Genomic DNA, 8,246 nt, shown 5'->3' with positions numbered 1-8,246 from the left:
AAAATATATAATATAAGGAATTATATATATATATATATATAAATTATAGGATATATATTAATATAAAAAGTAATAATAATAAAATATATTATATTATTTTATTTTATTTATTTTTTATCTTTTTTTAATGAGGTTCAATTTCCAATGTATTTGGCACCCCTATCAAAGGGGTGCCAATAGCACTCCCCATATATATATATAGGCATGTTCAAATGAAAACTGTGCATTTCTAAGAAACCGTGTAAATCAATTTCGACCAATAGAAAATTTTCATTTTTTTTTCTAATTAAATTTAATCAATAAGAGTATTTCGGTCATTTATAATATTTTCTATTAAATATAGAAGTTATTAATAAATCTTAATTAAGAAAACGTAATAAAGGAAATTGTATAAATGGTAACATTTAAATATTTAATTATATTATAATATTAAAATTTTGAATTTGATATATTGTTATGAGATTGAATCTGCAAACGGATCTTGAAGATTGTATTGCATTATGGAATGAAATCGTAAATTATGGTTCAAATTAAAAAAAAAATGTTAATGAAATAAGTTTTATAAAGGTGAAACTGGTTCATTTTGTAATTGATTCATGAGTAATATGAAATCGTTTAATGGTGAACTACGTTTCAGTGATGGTGTAGTTGATCCGTTTAGTAGAAAAAATGGAACATGAAACGGGTGCATAATTTATTTGGTTCGTCATGAAATAATTGCATGATGAAACGGGTACATGATGAATCTGCTTCGGGATCTTGAAGATTGTAATCTGCTCTAGCTTGAAGATTGTAATCTGCTCCAGAATCTTGAAGATTGTAATCTGCTCCAGAATCTTGAAGATTGTAAGGATTAAAGGAAAGAATGCATCAAATCATGAGTGAAATAAAAAAAAATTAATTTATATGAAATAGGTTTCATGAAGGTGAAATTGGTTCATAGTGTAATTGAACAATGAGTGGTGAACTGCTTTCATGGTGAACTCGTTTCAGTGATGGTGTAGGTGATCCATTCAGCAGATGAAATGAAAAATGAAACGGGTGCATAATGTAGGCGGTTCGTCATGAAATAATTGCAAGATGAAAAATAAATTAGTTTCATTAATAATAATAAATGTTAACGTAAAAATAATAAATTACTTTACAAAAAATAAATGGAGGATATCGATTAGGAGATTGGGGAATGAATATTTGGTTTCACCTTTTTGCCCTTATCGGTATTATAAAATGTATTTTTTATTTTTTATTTTTAATTTCCTTAAATAACTTTGATTAATCTTAATCATTGATCAAGAAAATGGATGGGTGAGATTGGTTTACACGGTTTACACAAATGGAGGCGGTTTATGTAAGCGGGCATATCGATTACGGATAAAGATTTGTATTTGAAATTTTCAGGCCCTACACCATTGATTGTTTCATATCCAATTGATTTGGGAGGAACTGAAACAATCCAATAATCTTTTTGACGTTGAAATTTGACAATCGATTTATAAGAAATTTGACAACCGATCATATAAAATTACTTAACTTACTTGAACCATTGAATACATAAGTGTTCTTAAATTTACATGCTTACCTAGGTCTCTTCACACTCGATCAAATTGAATAAATGATAAATGCATAAACATATACTCATTAGTGATYACATAACTTACCTAGGTCTCTTCACAAGTGATCAATTTGTCAAAATTATCAAATACACTAAAGTGAGAAACGTAAATTCAATATAAAATCCAAAAAACTTGGTTACACCAACGGAAAGAAAGTGACATTTTTTATTGAACTATAAAAGTAAACAAAATCACCATAGCAAACTCATAATTTACACAAGAGGAAAGTTTTGGACAGTTGTGTCTTTCTGCATTCACTGCAAGCTAAGAAAAACCTATGGATTCAACAAATGAGGCCTTGAAACCCATTATCTAACACAAAGCAGAGCTATCAACTCCTTCAACCATCATCACCTTTTATTTTCAGTCTTGCTTTATGCTTCACCTTTGATTTCGATTTGGCTTTGCGTTTTGGTTTCAGATTTGTTTTGGCATTCGGGTTTTGTTGCAGGATTATGGTTAGGCTTCACTATGATGCAAGTGATGTTATCACAGCTTCCACAGTTAGAAACGGTCTCAATCAACCTTTTAGCTGCTGCCTCTGGTTCGTCTTTAGTCTGTGCAAGTGAGACAGCATCCTGATAAAAGAGACCCACAAAATTTTAGTGTACAACCATGCATCAGCTCATGAATATGGAACTCTTCTTTTTTTACTCAACCCAATGAACCTATATCTTACTTCTCTCAGAGTACTCTTCAACTTGTGCAAAATGTATCATATGTACCCTGCCTCATCATATATAAAGTCTATTAGCCACATAACATGCCACCACAATTTTTAAACCAGTTTCACAAGATGCACATATTATAAAGTAAATGTGAAAATGGAATCGGATTGATGTCAATCGGTGATAAAAGTTCCTACATGAATTCAATTCGTAAGAATTAAGATTATGATCAAAAGATGTATTGTAGATTATGGGACAGGTTACCCTGCCTATACGTTGCTTGTAACGGTTGTGTAAAAACACGAAAAAGAAAAGTAACCAAAGAACCTTTTGCCTAGCAGAATTCGAGTTACCAATAGAGTCCAGCGTCCCAAAAGGTCAACAGTTCACGGGTAGAGGAGCGACGGAATCAAACAGAAACAGAAAGGAGCAAGTGTTTTTACCTGATTCATGATAGATGAACAGAATTAAAACCGGAAGAGGAGGTAAAACATAATTTTTTCAAAATAAACATCACTGAATGGATTAGAATCAGAGGTAAAACATAATCTTTTCAAAATAAGATGTCAGTCAAGTTAGTAACTAAAAGAAATTGAGAAAGCAAAGTTAAAAATATTAAGAAAATCTAAACAGATTGAAGGTATGAAACCAAAGAAAGAACGTATAGATATTATAAAAAAAGTACCTTATGCATTATGGTTTATAAAGTAGTATAGATAATAATTGGCAGAAGAGATGATAACCCCATCAACCTTTATCAACTTGTAATTGGATAAATGTCCAAAGAAATGTGATTGCTTTTAGAGTTTTGGGTAGGAAAGCAATGAAGCAAGTTATACTCTCAGTGGAAATTGACAAAGATGCCATAATCTATGGAAGGAAAGCAATGAAGCAAGTCTTCATTTGTGGACCATGTTGTCTTCTCCCTATTGAGCAGAAAGATGAATAAGAAAACAAAAGTTAAGATGAAAATCAAGAGATCCAAAATAAAAAGTTTTTAAGTGGAGAAAACAATTTAAGGGGTCGTTTAACAAACACTTACCTGGTAAGCACTTATCGGTAAAATTCAATACTATTATTTACTTACCGGGTAAAATTTTAGTCAACAAAAACAGCTTTCTATGGGACAATTTACCTGGTAAGAGCTGACCGTAGTAAGAATCATTGCCCTCACTTACCCGGGTAAGACTCTTAGTCCTTGTCTCATTCTTACAGGGTAAGATTTTTGGTCCTTACTATATTCATACGATAAGGTAATATAACTTCGTAAGCGCTTACCCAAGTAAGCGTTTGGTAACCGGCCCCTAAGTACATAATCAATCAAGATAAATTCACAAGTTAAAATATTTTTGCGTAAATGTTAAGCTGAAAATCAAGAGATCCATTATGTAGAGTGTGGTACCCTTCTTAGATAAAGAATGGACTAAAAACAAATGGGCAAAAACTAATATGTGAAAAAGAAATAGAAAAAGGATAATTTTCTTAATTATAAATCCTTAAATGACCAATGAGAGTAAGGATGATGTTGTAGACATGTTGGGTGAATCTCCAAGAACCACAGGAACATGGAAAGAGTTGTTAACATTATATCATACTGGTATCAGGAATCCTTTCTGATAATCCTTCTAGTTAGGTCATTAAACATTGGAACTCTACATAATGGATCTCTTGATTTTCACATATTAGTTTTTGCCCTTGGTTGAAAAGTCATTAAGGGGAAAAGAAAGTGGTTTAGTGGGGGTTTCTCCAAACCATAATTAATACAACCATATTGTTTTATATGCTTAGTTTTTTTGTCGGCATTTTATTACAGTGAGTGTAATTCTTTGATATGCAAGCTATGTATTATGTTGTTACATGGTTTTACCAATGCAGTAATAATTTGCTTTTGCTATGTAAGATAAATCTATCGCAGTAATTCTTACATTCACTCTTTCTACCCTCCGCATTTCATCTTCAAGCAAAGATAGTTGTGTAGCAGAAGTCTAATGAATGCAATCAACAGGGCTGAAAAGAAACAAATTCTCAGTTAAATCAAGTGCCAAAGATTAAACCATGAAAATGTGAGATACCAAAACATTAGCAACTTGTGGGGAAGACTATATCTCATTAGGAGGTAATATGAAAGAAAGAGCTTAAACAGTTGGGACTCCATGGCAAAACACCCTGCTCTAGAGGATTTGTACTTTTAAGGCACAAAGTGGTAATCATGGGTAAAATAAAGTCTACATGGTAAAATATAGTGAAAGCATATGCTATCCTATGCATAACTTGTTGTTTACTTGAATATTAAAGCATGTGTGTGGGTGTTCTAACTTTAAATAATACTTACTTCCTGCTTATAGATTCATTTTTATTTGTTCAATTTAGTGAATATGACATACATCATGTGGGTGCAGTAATAATACTTTAAATTGTTTTCCTATGGAATGGATTGTGTTCCTTAGCTACATCGACATAGATGTGTGGTGAAAAAGAAACAAGACAACCGAAACACAAAAAAAACCCAAGAACATATTATACAGTCATATTATAACCTTTTATAAACTATTTTCCTTTATATGTTCATAAAAAACTGTGATCGAGTCATAACTCTTCCTTGTTCCCCCTCTAATAGTTAAAGATAATATTAAGAATCAGATCATCAACGCCTTAGTTTGGTCCTCTAATATCCGRATCAACGGGTTGYCGTGAGTGGAATTAATTAACCATGGTGGAGACTTATAAACAAATTTAAACATAACAAATAAGTACACATGTTCACGCCTTGAGCAACTAAAAACTCCTACAAGGTTCTCTAGAAAACACAAGCAAGATATGCTTTCAGCTACCTCTTAATGTGTATAAAATTTAACAAAGCATTGAAAACTAACCTCCTTGCTTCTGCGCTTCAGCAATTACATGCAGAGCAAGAGTTGTCTCTCCAGAGGCCTCTAGGTCGTATATCTCAATTACGCGTCCCTGCATAAGTAGATTAATGCATTAGAAAAGAAACATAATTTTAAGCATCCTATCATTCAATAACCTATTCAAATGCAATTCAAAAGAGGTAAAGAAAATGCAATGTAAACAACACAAGTAGGCAAGAGACCTTAGCTAGATGCTCTGGCAAAAAACCTCATTGTGAGCATCAATCAGGACCTCCGAGTCACAAACATAACTAAAATATTCCTCAGCCACAAAAGTGCGCATTGATTATCACGATCATGGATCCATTAATACAACTCTTAAGATCATGAGTTTATAAGCAAGCATGCAAATATCGAGAAAATACAATGGTCTATAGCAATATGAAACTAAGAACATCAAATCAAATTGGCAGGTAATTCTTGCTATGCAACTAATCACCAACCAAGTTCCAAAAGTGCAGTCTACACCCCAAAGCATAGACTTATTCAAAACGTTACTTTAATACTAAATGGACTATAAAACACTTGGACAACGACATTTCTGAATTGAACCATACGTTGCAATATSAACARCARGACAAAGAAACAAATAAGATGAAAATGGAGCAACATTATAGCATGGATGAACAAAAATTTCAAGCAAACACCATTGTTATAGTTACTGTATGGTTGTTTCACCACTTCAGCAAGTTCAGTCTCACAACCAACTTGAGATGAAGGGCTAGTTGTTGCACTTATTATATATTTTGTATAAATTTTAAATATATACATTCCAATACTTTTAAGCAAAGAGAAATAGGACACTAACACAGTGTAAATACCTTTGGAAAGCCACCAACTCCCAATGTTATATCTAATGCAAAAGATCCTGTAGACACCACTAGGACTTTTCTAGGAGAAGCACACTCACCAAGAAACATGATAGATCCCTTTCCATGAGAAGTATTGATTTGATCAATTGCTTGCTTTAAGRCTAGATCTTTTTTAGACATGTTCTCTTCACCTGAATCACTTCCATCAGACTTTGATTTCTTTTTACCTAAAAGTTGAATGCCATATGAACCCGAAGGTACAGAGAGGTTCACGTTAGCTTACACACATGAGGATGAAACAAATCAGGATATAAGTCGGTCTTAGGGTAGAACAGGGGTTGGCGTGTTGTCTTCATTCGTTTGATTTGGTCGTTAGCTCACATTAAACACGACTGGAATTCATAATAAAAAACCTAAAAAATTTTGAATGTTAAAAACAAACCAAATAATTACCTGGAGATGGAGATGGATTGAACGATGGAAGATTGAGAGAAATGTCTGAATCGTCGTATGGAGATGGATTGAACGATGGAAGATTGAGAGAAATGCCTGCCTGAATCGATTTAAAGGGAATCGTCATCGAGTGAGAGAAATGTCTGCCTGAATCGTCGTCTTGCGGGAGGGACGACTTTTCTGAAACGTCGTATTGGGAGAGGGGAGCGATGGAAGCGACGTATTAGGGAGGGTAGCCGGGTAAAGGGAAAGGGTTGAAAGGTGAAGTAGTATAGATAAGGGTATTTTGGGTATTTATAATTTTAAGACTTTAAAACTTTTAGTGAATTTGTTTAATAAGGTAGTATAGATATATTAAAGAAGAAACCAAGGTTGATGACTTGGCTTCTCCTAAAGGTTAGAAACTTATTTATCTTTTTTTTTCATTCATCCTCCTTTAATCTTTTTTTTTTAATTTTTATAAACATTGATTATTCATTTATGAAACGCATTTAACATAATCCTTTCATTTTCTCTAAATCTTCTTCATGAATTGTTCATCATTCAATCTATTTTTCTCCATCTCCATCACTTGATTTATTTTTCATTTCATAAATTGTTAGTTTTCAACAAATATATTTTCAAGTTTATTTCGAGAAGACTAATTTAGGTATGCGTTTCTTTTTATTTTTGTTGGGATTTTAGAATTTTTTTTTTCTCTTCTATAATTGTCCTAAGTTTTCTCAATGAAACGGAGTGTTTGTTCTTGACAACATTTTTAGAGTTTTTATGGCAACAATGGTTCGATTAATGATCTGATGATGGAATCTTGAAAGTACTACCAACCATGATGTAGCCTCAACAAACTTCAACATGTTTTGTAATTGTTATTTTTTTTCAAGTATACTTTGAGAAAACTAATGTGTGTATGCATTTCTTTTGACTTTTGTTGAGATTTTAAAGTTTTTTTCGTTATAATTTTTTTATGTAGCATCACAAACTTCAACATGTCCTTTTTTAATAGTTACATTTTTTTTCAGGTTTATTTCGAGACGATTAATCCGAGTATGCAATTTTTTTTTAATTTTGTTGGGATTTTAGAGGGGTTTTTTTTAACTAATATGCATTTCTTTTGACTTTTGTTGAGATTTTAAAGTTTTTTTTTGTTATAATTTTAGATGTAGTATCACCAAACTTTAACATGTCCTCAAAGTATACACAAATATATTTTCAAGTTTATTTTGAGAAGACTAATTCAGGTTTGCGTTCCTTTTTATTTTTGTTGGGATTTTAGAATTTTGTTTTTTTTAACTTTTCTCTTCTATAATTGTCCTAAGTTTTCTTAATGAAATAGAATGTTTGTTCTTGACAACATTTTTAGAGTTTTCATGACAACAATGGTTCAATTAATGATCTGATGATGTAATCTTGAAAGTACTACCAACCATTATGTAGCCTCAACAAACTTCAACATGTTTTTGTAATGGTTATCTTTTTTCAAGTATACTTTGAGAAAACTAATGTGTATATGCATTTCTTTTGACTTTTGTTGAGATTTTAAAGTTTTTTTTGTTATAAATTTTTATGTAGCATCACCAAACTTCAACATGTCCTTTTTAATGGTTATATTTTTTTTCCAGATTTATTTCGAGACGATTAATCCGAGTATGCAATTCTTTTTAATTTTGTTGGGATTTTAGAGGTTTTTTAACTAATGTCTGAGGTAGGATTTTCTAATGTCTCCTCATTTTTCTTTTTTCTCCTTCATTCTCTCAATATCCACTACTATATTTTTTTTTGTCAATTTATGTT

The sequence above is a fragment of the Cynara cardunculus genome, unplaced genomic scaffold (assembly GCF_001531365.2).
Source record: "Cynara cardunculus var. scolymus isolate 2C unplaced genomic scaffold, CcrdV1 Un_Scaffold_5326, whole genome shotgun sequence".
NCBI lineage: Eukaryota > Viridiplantae > Streptophyta > Magnoliopsida > Asterales > Asteraceae > Cynara > Cynara cardunculus.
Note: the sequence above shows the minus strand (reverse complement) of the source record.